Source organism: Protopterus annectens, chromosome 10.part0 (genome assembly GCF_019279795.1).
Source record: "Protopterus annectens isolate FY-2018-M chromosome 10.part0, PAN1.0, whole genome shotgun sequence".
Lineage (NCBI taxonomy): Eukaryota > Metazoa > Chordata > Ceratodontiformes > Protopteridae > Protopterus > Protopterus annectens.
This window is the reverse complement of record NC_056744.1, coordinates 1,688,147,378-1,688,160,704: the sequence shown is the minus strand read 5'-3', so window position 1 is coordinate 1,688,160,704 and position 13,327 is coordinate 1,688,147,378.

The window sequence follows — 13,327 nt, the reverse complement described above, 5'->3', positions numbered from 1 at the left end:
TACACAGTGAAATTCTGGGCCTTTGCCTGAAAATATTTCAAGCCTGCATAAAAGCACTGCTGGTGATTCCCTGCTAGGTTTTCCCACCCACCATCACATTTGTTGATCTCCTTTTTAAACCTGGTGATTTTAAGCTGCCCAATCCTACTGTAAATTGAGCTTAATAAGATCCTCCTTTTCTACACTGCTGTTGACATATTGAATTGTGTATTTGCCTTTCTTTGTGCTTATATTGAAAGGTACATTTTGCCTCTCATTGTCTGTTCTACTGATTAACTTGATCTGAATTTATTATCTATGAAGCTGTTGGACAAAGTAGTATATTTTTACTCTCTATCAAGTACTTGTTTTACATCAAGAGGTAGATTTTCCATCTAGTACACTGGGAGCTAGCCTGATCTGTTTAGGTTGGAGAAATACTTGAGATTGCTGAAGGGCTTATTAATGAGCTTAACTTGTTTTACTGCCTTTATAAATTCTGTACAATTGAGTGCTCTTGGCGCATTTATAGAAAGCAAAATACTTTTATTGAATAATCACACTTTTATAAGCTGTTTAAAGTACAATGCTATATCCATATCTTTAAGTTTGTTTGTGGTAGAATTTCCTATCTTTTAAGTTTGCTTGTAGTAGCATTTCACTCCAGACACTCCTTTACTGTGCTTTTAGATTAGGAAGACTGGAATTATTCATCTATTGGTAGTAGGTGTCTACCTGGTCTATCTGAACTGGGAAACACACAAAAGGGCTCTAAATATTTTTTTGACTTCTCTTATATACTGTGGCTGTACTTTAGCCATTTAAAAAAAAACTGCACTGTCTGCTGCTGTTTTGTACTTTATTACATTGCATCTACTGGTTGTAGGTGTTCTGTGTGGTCTTGTTACACGTGGACTCCAAACCAGCTATTCTACACCCCTGTGAGAGAACTGTACTGATCTAACTTGTCTGAGTTGGGAATTGCTACAGGAAGGCTTATTGTGTGCTTTCCTGAATGGTAGGTAGCTTAAAACTTATTTCTCTTTGCTCATATTTAAGCCCCGCTTTTGAGCGGGCTTTGGCATAAACACTAAGAGCTGATCATTGTTTAGTGACTCTGATACTAATTGTTGAGAATTTGCCTTCACCTGGAGCAATTGACCACTGAAAAGACTAAAACAAGTATTTTTATTCACTTCTTTTATATAAGGTGACTGTACTTTAGTAGTTTCTTCAGCTATTTGCTGTTTTTTTGCAGTCTATAGCAAACATTTACTGTGTACTGCTGCTTTAAGTAGCTAATTGTATTGTATTACATTGCATCTGTTAGTTGTAGGTAGTTTGTGTGGTCTTGTTACATTTGGACTCCGAACCAGCTATTGTACATTAAGAAGGTGTTTTTCTGCACCCTTGTGGCAGAAATGCAGTAAACTAACCTGTACGAGTTGTGGATTGCTAGTGAAAGCTTATTGTTGTACTTTCCAAACTGGCTGCTAGCTTAAAACTTGTTTCTCTTTGCTCGTATTTAAGCCTCGCATTCACGTGGTGATGCTCTTCAATCAGTGGCAGTTAGCAGTGTCCTGTAGACACAAAAGTCTAGATCATCAGTTTTTCTCTAAATTGCTGTCAGTGAGACCCTTCCAAACTTTCCTGCTGCTTTAGAAGCAACTCAGTTGTGCAATGAGCAACGTTGTCTTATTGATCAACATTAGCCTATACAAAGTATAGGTCCCTCTTGTAGCCTTGGCACTACCAGCACAGTCCTGTCAAATTAACCCATCCCCTTCCCTAATAAAACATACAGTAATAACATGCTATCATGGGTGGGCACTTTCCTGTCATCGCTCTGGTTAGTCTGATAGACATGAGCTCCTGAGGCAATGTAGCAATTGTTTCATATACAATGACAACCACTTATGCCTGGATCAAACAAGTACTTTATATGAGAGATGTAGGTACACTATGAAATTGGAGGCAAGACTCTCAGATAAGAACAAATCAAATGTCAAACAGGCTCTCAGCACATGCATACTTCCTACACTAAATAAAGACACGACATATAAAACCACATATGCGGAGGTACTCACTAGCAACTTGCCAAAATTTAAGAGGACTCCAACACTAGCAACTTGCCAAAATTTCAGAGGACTTCAAAATGGAAACCACTTACACACATAACAGTGCAAAATGAACCATAACACATAACACACACACACACACACACACACACACACACACACACACACACACACACACACACACACACACACACACACACACACACATACACACACACCAGTGTCTCAACAAATAAGCCCATAAGGCATTACACCACAAAACCTAATCTACTGGTCATAGGTGACTCCATTCTGAGACAAACAGTTCTTCCTCTCTCCAGGCAGCATACATAGGGTGTTATGGTTAGCTGCTTGTCAGGTGCCAGGATCTCTCAAGTCACTCAAGCACTTAAGTCACTCAACCTCAAGTACCAGTATGACTTTGTCATATACCATGCAGGGGGAATGACATGAGACATGTCTCATTGGACTATATGAAGAGAAACATGACTGAGCTCTCAGGTTATGTGTCACATGCAGGTATTAGTTTGACCTTAAGCAGCAGTCTACCTTCTCCAAGGATGATACCACAATACAAACAAAAAATGATTGACTTTAACAATTGGATTAGCTTCTGGTGTCACTCCAAGAGGATCCAGTATCTGTCAGCCTGGGAAGACATGGTCAATAGACCGCACTGCTTTGACAGAGATGGCCTGTACCTGTCTCCTCTAGGCTTTTGGATACTGGCAAAGGCATTAGCCACCCCTATGGTGCCTTGTTTTAGGCAGTGTCAAAATAACCAATCTCCCAACATACCAAATCCTCTCTAGATAAACTCATGGTACTGCTGCTTACTGCTAGCTATCTAAACAAGAAACTGCACAACCTGGAAGCACTCCTCACTTTGAAAGATGCTGATGTCTGTGCAGTCACAGAGACATGGTTCAAAGGCATGGAAAGCACCCCAGCCATGCAGGGCTAAAATGCCTTCCATATGTTCAGACTACAAACTGAGCATGAAAAAACAAAGGAGGTGTATCCATCTTTATTAAGGATAAGTACACCTTGAGACTGGTCAAGCAGTATGACACTCTTGAGCTACTCCATGTCCAATTAACTACAGGCAAAGCCCCCTATCACATTATAGGTATGGGTTTCCTCACCATGAAACAGGAAAAGCATACTGCATTCCTGGACTTACTGGAGTCACATGCAGTACAGCCCAACACCTTATTCATAGGTGATTTTAATTATTTTACCACTGACTGGGAAACATACACAACCACAAACATGCCGGTTCAGAGGTTCTTGGACTTTGTCAATGGAAATGTTCTGGAACAGCTAGTAAGCACACCCACAAGAGGCTCAAATGTTATAGGACATAGTATTTCCTAACATGGGAGAGCACTGCACCCACGCCATGTGATGTCTTCCCTGGGAAGACTGTATCATGAAACAGTCTCTTTTCATGTAATTATAAGACCAGATACCCCATCAAGCTCAAAAATGCTTAAGAATTTTTCAAAGACAAATTATGTACTAGTAAGTAATGGTATAAAAAGTTTCAAAGCCCCCTCGAATGCAGATAACACAGACTCCTATGCATAGGTGTTCACCAATGCCATGTATAACCATTTATGCAGTTGTATAGAACTGGCTGTACCTGACCACATTAAAACCAGGTCTTGCGAGAGAAAAAAAAAAAACAAGCCACCCTGGTGGACATCTAGTACAAACAGGCTATACAACAAGAGAAAGAAATTAATGTCCAAGAACAAGAGGAAAATGGCTCAGCAGAGGAAGAAATCCCTCTCTACCTTAAACAAATTAGAGATCTTGTCAAGTCCTCCAAAGCAAATTACAAAGGAGAAATAACCTCCATAGTTAAGGATAATCACAAGGAATTCTTTAAGTACAGCTGAAATCTAAAAGGGAATACCCAGCTATGAGGTAACTGGTTGTGAATGGTACAGCTCCGTCAATCTGAAGGTAAGAGCCAAACTGCTAGCTGACATATTTGGAGCAAACTTCACTGCCTGTCCCCTCCAGTCATCTCCTAAAGTATACCTGCCACCATTCCTCAACCTACTATCTCAAAACAGCATCTCAGGTTGTCTTTTAAACAACTTAAAGCATGACCTAGGTGACCCACTTGGATCCCTATTTAACCATAGCCTGAGAACTGGCTATGTTCCAGTGGAATGAAGGACAGCAACAGCAATCCCTCTGTACAAAGGGAGGCCATCAACCACTCCTGGGAATTATAGGCTCATAAGCTTGTCTAGCCTCATTTGCAAGGTCATGCAAAGAATCCTTATGGAGCTTATTAAAAAGGACATAGGTAATCTCCAAACTCTAGACCCAACCCAGTTTGAATTTGTTAAAGGTAGTTTATGCCTGTTAAATATGGATGACTTCTTCAAGAAAGTCACCAAGGCCCTGGATGAGGAAAAGACAGTGCATACTGACTATCCTGACCTAGCCAAGGCATTTCATAGAATCTCTACTCAGGTATTATAGAGAAACTCTCCCAATTGGAAATCAACCCCTACATTATCAGATGGGTAGCCAACTGGCTCACCAGCAAGACACATACTGTAAAAGTGGCTGACTTTACTTCTATTAAAAGAAACCAAAAGTGCCAAAAGCAGCGTGACAACAATGGAACAAAAAAGCTGCTAATTCTTGCCAATAACTAGTCCACGGTATGAAAAACACACTTTTATTAAAAAAACATCCAGATAGAATAGAGACTTCAACAGATCTGAAAGACATCATTTAAACAGGCATTTACAACCATTAAGACTGTCATGTGACTTCTACCATTGAAACCTTAAAGAAATACACCACCTGGTAACCCCAGAGAATACAAAGATTTCTCCCAGGCCATGGTTATTACCTATGGTGAAACAGCGAAAGATGTAAGGAAAATCATACATAATAATTGGGCCATGTTGAAGTGCAATAATGAGCTATTTAAAGTTATTGGCCGTGAACCTATTTTCACCTATAGGGTAGATAATAATTTAAAAAATATTTTGAATTTCAAACCTAAGGTAACAAATAAAAAAACAGGTACTTACAAATGTGGCCGTTGTGATTATTGCTCATATATCAATGAAAATTCTACATTGGTATTGGGCCTCTTTGGAATTCAAATTAATTTTATATATGGTTCTTGTACTTCTTCTGGGTTGGTATATTTAGCTACTTGTAAATCCTGCCCTTGTTATTACGTTGGTAAAACCGAAAGGAAATTGAATCGCAGGATCTACGAACATTGCTATTGTATAAATAAAAAGGATGAGAAAAATGCCTTAAGCAAACATATTAATGAAAATCCCACCCACTGTTTTGTATTTGGTATTTTGGAAATTGTTCAGATGGATTTTAGAGGGGGGTGGGGGATTGGAAAAACAAATTACTTACGACTGAGTCTAAATGGCAATTTAGGCTGAATGCAGCAGAACATCCTGGGTTAAATGATGCCATTAGTATTAAACCATAACTCAGGTATAGGGCTTGTATACTCTGATACCAGATATTGCTTTATATTTTATTTACACATACCTTTATATTAGGTAGGGGTTTGATTAACTGTTCTGACATTGGTTTTGTTATCATCATTACTGTACTGTTTTATTGTTGGTGGTAATATGTTTTGTGTAATATTGTATTTCTTTAAGGTTTCAATGGTAGAAGTCACATGACAGTCTTAATGGTTATAAATGCCTGTTTAAATGATGTCTTTCAGATCTGTTGAAGTCTCTATGACAAAAGCGCTTATCTGGATGTTTTTTTAATAAAAGTGTGTTTTTCATACCGTGGACTAGTTATTGGCAAGAATTAGCAGCTTTTTTGTTCTATTAAAAGACCGTTCACCACTGGCATACTACAGGGTTCTGTGCTGGGTACCTTACAGATTGGAATTTATTTCTTAGGAGTCCAGACAATAATTGCAAACTGTCCCTAACGATGTTTGCAAACAAATGGTTGGTGCCAAAACCATGGATTAAAGCTAAATGCAAAAAATGCATTATTATTCCCTTTTGGAAAGCTGACAGACCTGCTAATTTCATTATAGAAATAAATCCCTCCAACTGCAGACCTAGTGGTACGTGATCTGGGTACTTTTATTGATAGCAACCTGAACTCTGACCACCACATAGCCACAGTAGTAAGGAAATCCTTCTATATGGCACATCTTATAAGTAAAGGCATTGCATCTAGATCTCAGGATGTTGTAATTCCATAATACTTGGCCCTCATTGGACTAATAATTAAGTACAATGCTACTTTTTGCATGTATTTCACCAGACACCTGTAACAACTGCACAGACCACAGAGGTTTCTCACCAAGAAATTACAAGTTACACAAAACAAGTCTTATGTGGAAAGACTTAAAGCCCAGTCACTGTATTCTGTCTCCTTCAGGTTGCTAAGGGATGACCTGTGCCTGGCTCACAAGGCAGGCTCCGACCTGGCCTTGATGGAAATGCTAACCATTCACATATGAAACTGCATGAGGTTCACCAGCTCCCGAGATCTTACCCTAGATTCTGACATGAACAGGTCATGCTGGATATATATATATATATATATATATATATATATATATATATATATATATATATATATCTATATCTATATGGTCTTTCCAGTTTGCAGGTGCCTTGTAAGGTACATCCCAAATGGGGCGTTGTACTCTATGATGGGTCTGATGATTGATGAGTAGAGGGACACAATGCCCTCTTCTGATCTGGATGCAAACCCTTTTGTGATTAGGTGGGCCGCATAGAAGGATTTTCTAACCACTTTGGCAATGTGATTATCAAAGGAGAGATGACTATCTACTAGGGCACCCAGATCCCTTATTATATTTTCCATATTTAGGGGACTACCACCTATGTGGTAGTTTGTGGGTACTTTGTTATTTCCAAAGGGAATAACTATGCACTTTTTGGCATTTAGCTTGAGGCCATGATTTTGACACCAGGTATCCATCTCAGTGAGACCCTTTTGGATGATGTCTGTGTCAGCCGGTGAGTCAATTATAGCCCCTAGTTTGCAGTCATCTGTGAACTTGGTCAGCCATAATCCTCCTGTGCTTGCCTGTACCTCTGAGAAGTATATACCAAACAGGAGGGGTCCTAGGACTGAGCCCTGTGGAATGCCACTTGTAACCAGTTTAGAGTCAGACCTAGCTCCCGCAACTCTCACCATGTGGGTTCTGTCCATGAGCCAATTTGCAACCCATCTTGTGACATAGGGGTTTATGTTCAGGCTGGTGAGCTTGTCTATAATTCCAGAATGGGGAATGGTGTCGAAGGCCTTTGCGAGGTCTAGGTAGGCTGTGTGTACCACCTTTCCCTCATCTATAGCCTTGGTAACTGTCTCAAAGAAGTCCAGCAGGTTTAGGAGGCATGATCTGCCCTTAACAAAACCAAACTGGGTAGGGTCCAGTGTTTGGAGGTTCCCAATGTCTCTGTTAATGAGTTCCATGATGATGCACTCCATAGCCTTGCAGACCAAGCTAGTCAGGCTTATAGGGCAATAGTTCCCAGGGTCTGTTGTGGCTCCACCTTTGTGGAGCATAATAACCGTTGCTGCGCATCACTCTATGGGTATGTAGCCTGTGGAGAGGCTGAGTTTGAACAGTGTGTTTAGGTGAGGGGTTAGTTCATCTTTGAGCTCATGTAGGATGCAGCCTGGGACACTCTCCGGTCCCGTTGATGCTGTGTTTTTAGCTTTAGAGAGGGCTATTTTAACCTGCGTGTCTGATTTCAGGGGGTCTACATTCTTCTGGTATAGTTATGGGCCCTTTTGGGGGGTGAGAGGGGGGGTGAAGTTTGCACTGAACCTGTCTGCCAGGATGTTGGCAATATCGGTTGGTTCAGTGTATTTTGTGCCATTCTGCACTAACTCTGAGCAGACCTGAGCATTGCCACTTAGATTCTTGACATAGCTAAAGAATGCCTTGTGGTTATCTTTGGAGTCCTTGGCAAGTTTTCTTTCAAAGCTCGCCTTGGACGATTTTATGAGGGATCATAGTTTCTTGCTGATACTGATCAGGGATGTCTTCCCTGTTTGGGATTTTACTCTTTTCTGTACTAGTTTCCTCCTTCTATTGTACAGCTTGTTTATGGCAGGGGTCCACCAGACTGGTTTCCTTTTCTTGGTTTTGCTTGGGATAGAAAGATCCATGCATTCTTGTAGGTGCCCGTAAAATGCATCAGTAAAGTATTTTGCAGCTTGGACAGCATTATCCTTTAGCATGAGGGCTTTGAAACTTTCCACCTCTGTCTTAAGTAACGTGAAGTTTGCTTTTGAAAAGTTTTTCACGGTGGTTTCCTTGTCTGGGGGTGGGGGTGGAATGTGGATATCCAAAATGATTTGTTTATGGTCAGATCTAACCAGCGAGGGGTTGACCTCCGGTGTGGAACACCAGTCGCCCATGTTAGTGATGACCAGGTCCAATATGTTGTCACCTCTGGTGGGAGTACTGACCAGTTGTTCCAGGGCATTTGAGTTTATAAATTCTAGGAAATGTTGGGCAAGGGAGTTAATACTTGAGTAGTTCTCCCAGTTAACATTTGGGTAGTTGAAATCACCTAATATTAGGGTGTTTGGTAGGACCTTTATGTTACCCAGTGTTTCCAGAAATGTGGAATGGGGGTCCTGGAACATGGTGGGTGATCTGTAGCAAGCTACAATTTGAATTGCAGTTTTGCCCATTGTTAGTTGCACGTGGATAATCTCTGAAGCATCGTGCTGTGCCACTAACCTGGAGGTGTGGGTATCCTTGATGAATATGGATACTCCCCCACCTTTTGTATTTCGGTCTGGGTTTTGTGGCCGAAATGTATGGTATGAGTTGTAGCCTGGTAGTGCTGGGATGCTCTCTGGAGCCTTAAACCAGGTTTCTGTTACTGCACATATATTAATTTTCTCCATACTGAGGAGTGCCTCGAGTACGTGCATTTTGAGGTTTAGACTTCTGGCATTGAGTAGTATTACCCACAGATTTTTGTTACTTGTGCTATTTACGGCGGTGGGTTTGTCTTTTGAGCATTGCCTAAAAGAGGCACTATAGGGGTGGCAAGAGCCTTGGCCAGTATTCAAAAGCCTAAGGGTGACAGGTGCAAGCCATCTCTAGCGAAGCAGCGTGGCTTGTCGAGCATGTCATCCCAGGCAGACAGACACTGGATCCCCCTTGAATGACACCAGAAACTTAGCCAATTGTTGAAATTGATAATTTTTTCTTTATACCGTGGTATCATTCTTGGTGAGGGCAGGATGCTACTCAGGGTCAGGGTTATACCGGCCTGGGCTATGTGATCAGAGAGCTCTTCCATGTCTCTTTTCATGTAGTCCAGGGAGGTACAGCTCAGGTCATTCACGCCAACATGGACAATGACACAGTCATATTTGTACTTGTTCTGGAGTGACCTGAGTGCTTGTGTTATGTGGCGGACCCTGGCACCCGACAGGCAGCTAACAGTAACCTTCTCCTTATTCAGCCTAGTGAGTGGGACGTCAGTGTGCCTGACTATAGAGTCACCTACTACTAGTATGTTGGGTATGTTATTTTGCCTTGAGGGCTGTGATTACGTGGCTGCTTGGATGTCTGCTTTGGAGGGCTCTGTTGCTTTTGCAGATTTTTATTTAGTGCCTCTGAGTATGTTTTCATGTATTTACATTTATTTTCTGCCGGTGCTGACTTAATGGGTCTATGTGAGACTGGTGGTGCGATGACACTATTTCCCTTCTCCTCTTGACTGTCTGATCCAGTCTTGGGTTGAAAGAGCTTAGCCTCCAGTTTGGGTTTATAATTGCATCTCTCGCATGTATTAGTGTTTGGTGGTAGGAGGACAGGGTTGTCTGTGTACATGAGGCAGTTGTAACATTGCCTCAAAATGTCCAGATTCACAAGTTGGACTGGAGAGTACACCTGAAACTGCCCTTTGGACATGACTGGATAGATACAGTAAACTGTTTTGCTGAATGGCTGGTAAGGTCGAATAGAAAGCCTTGTCCTTCTTTAGTGCTAGGGTTTATAAGTGATTACTATGAGTTTTGAGCAAGTGCCGGGCTGAGAAATGAATGGCTTGAGTGCTTAAGTTGAAAGTTTGTCTAGTTCTAAGGGAAAAATTGAAGAGGAGACTTTGTGGAGCTGGGAATAGGTATACCCTAGCTAATTGGTGCTGTCTGGTGCGCAAAACGGGGCAAATGCGGTTTTTATAGCAGAGAAATGAAAGAGAGAGAAATTAGCCCAAAATGGTCAATAAACTACTACTTTCTGGGCTGAAACCACTCCTCCAGGGACAGATAGGCTGCTCAAAGCTCCCCTCTCTCACTAGTGAACAGAGAAACTTCCTTCTATCAAAGTAAAGTATGGACAAACACAAAGATTTGTAACACAGCCCTGAATTCAGCACTAACCTGAAAACTGGACTATACTAGCTTAGAAAGGTGGGAAACAAGTATATATATATATATATATATATATATATATATATATATATATATATTTCAGAAAATAAAGCAGATACAATAAAAAAAACACTTTAAATGTACATAAAAAGATGCTTATTGTTATATATCTCAGTTAAGAGTTGTAGTCAATGCCCCTAGTAATAAAGTAGGAAGAAACACAAATACAGTAAAAGCAGATGAATAAAGTGCAATTGTATGTGTGTGTGTATATATATATATATATATATATATATATATATATATATATATATATATATATATATATATATATATATATATATATATATATATATATATATAAAACAACAGAAAACAAACAATCTGATTTAAACAGGTTACCCAATTAACCAGAAAAAAACTCAAAACTGAGCCCTGTTCCAGCAGTCTTCAATCAGACAAATTCTAACTGCACACTCCCACTACTAGGGTGCAGGGGAACCTTCTCCAAAAAAGATGGTCTGGATCAGTGCTCAAGTTATACAAACAAAGCTGGATTCAGCAGGCCTGCATCTGGTCCTATGCTACAGTAACAAGGCACACAAATTTCAGAAAGAAACAGTTTGAATAAGCAGGCATAATAAGCCTGTGACCAGAAATTCCCAGCTCAGAAGGGGAGAATCCAGCCTCTCCTCCCACAAGAGTGCAGACCACAAACCTTCTTAATGTAGAATAACTGGCCTGAAGTCCAAGTGCTTAAACCAGAACTAATACACTTTTAGAATAGCAGACACTGAGCCTTCAATCAGCAATTCCCAGCTTAGAAGGATGTAAGCTACCTGTCCTGCCACAACAGTGCAGACCACAAACCTTAATGTAAAACAACCGGTATGAAGCCCAAGTGCTTAAACCAAAAGACTTAGAATAACAGTTACAATTTAATCAGGCTACTACCAAGCAGCAATAAGTGCAGAAGAATAAATAAAATTGTGTACTTTTAAGAAGAGGCAAAAGCAAAATAAAGTAGGAGGAAACACAAATACAATAAAAGCAGATTATTTTTTTTTTTGTTAGTAAAGGTCAAGGAGAGAGGAAGGAAGAACCTAAGTGAGTTGGCCTTCTCAAATCTTCTATGTAGAGTGAGCACTAGACTCAGAATATGACCTCACTGTATTCGGTTAAGTGAGCAAATGAGATGGACTCAGGAGGAGTGTTCAAATAGAGACTTACAGGAGGGGCGAGCAATTCCAGAGCCACCAACACTAACACCAAAACAAGAACAGGGAGGGTGGGTGAGGACAAACAAGAAGAAGAATAAGTACAGTTGTACAGATTACAGAGATATTAAATCAAAATGAAGACAAAAAAATGAGAATAAACACTTATCTTTTCTTAATTTCACAGCCGGCAGTAGGTCAATCTCTCTGCAGCAGCCTGAGCAACAGGTATATCTGATTTAAAACACAAGACAGAAACCAAACAATACAGATGCAGGAATAATTCATAGGTTCATAGGTAGGTACTAGGCTATTGGCCCTGGGGCCTATACAAGCCCAGTCAAAAAGGTACCCTGGCTTTTGCTACCCAAGAAATTTATTTTCCTGTGCCACTGTTGAGCAGAGCCACAGAGGTGATCCCCGGGGTGAATTTCCCATTTTCCATCCAATCATCAAAATTTTTCTTGAAGAGTGCTAATGAGGAGCTTTGTTTCATATAAATAGGTAGTTTATTCCAAAGTATGGGAAGTCTTTGGGACAGGAATCTATCCCTCCGGCATGTTCTGTTTATTGTGGTGACAAGGTGTAGGTCCATAGAGCATGTAGCTCGGAAGGATTGGGATTTCTTTAAGTGGAGCATGTCCAACAGCTCTGGATTTGACATAGCTTTGTATGTTAGGCAGAGATCACCTCTGAGTAGGTGATATGCGAAGGAGTAAAGCTGGAGTTTTTTGAGATGGTCTGCGTAGGGCATCTGTTTAAGGGTGGTAATCCTCTTTGTGAGGTATTTCTGTGGCCTTTCCAGTTCTTCTAGATGTCTTGTGAGGTATATACCAAAAGGGGCATTGTACTCTATAATGGGTCTAATGAGTGATGAGCAGAGGGGAACAATGACCTCTTTTTTTATGGATGAGAAACCTTTTGTGATGAGGTGTGCCACTTAGAAGGATTTCCTGACTACTGTGGTGATGTGATTATCAAAAGAGATACTACTGTCCATCTGTGTCCCAAGGTCTCTTATCACACTTTCAGTGTTAAGTATACTACTGCCTATGTTGTAGTTCATGGGTACAGAGTTTTTACCAAAGGGGATGACAATGCACTTTTTGGCATTGAGCTTGAGGCCATGGCTTTGACAACAGGCATCTGTCTCAGTGAGGCCCTTTTGTAGCATGTCCACACCGTTAGGAGTTTTGATTATGGCTCCTAGTTTGCAGTCATCTGCAAACTTCTTTAGCCAAAGACCTTCTGTGTTAGCCTGTACTTCAGAGAAGTAGATATCAAACAGGAGAGGACCCAGGACTGAACCCTGTGGTACTCCACTTGTCATTGGTCTAAAGTCGGATTTGGAGTCTGCTACTTTCACAGTGTGGGTTCTGTCAGTAAGCCAGTTGGCAACCCATCTTGTAACATAGGGATTTATACCTAGTTTAGTGAATTTATCTATAATTCCAGATTGGGGGACTGTGTCGAAAGCCTTGGCAAGATCTAGATAGGCTGTGTGAACTACCTTACCCTTGTCTACGGCTTTGGTGACTGCTTCAAAGAAGTCTATCAGGTTTAGGAGACATGATCTGCCTTTTACAAACCTGAACTGGTGGGGTCCAGAGTTTGGAGATTACCAATGTCTTTGTTTAT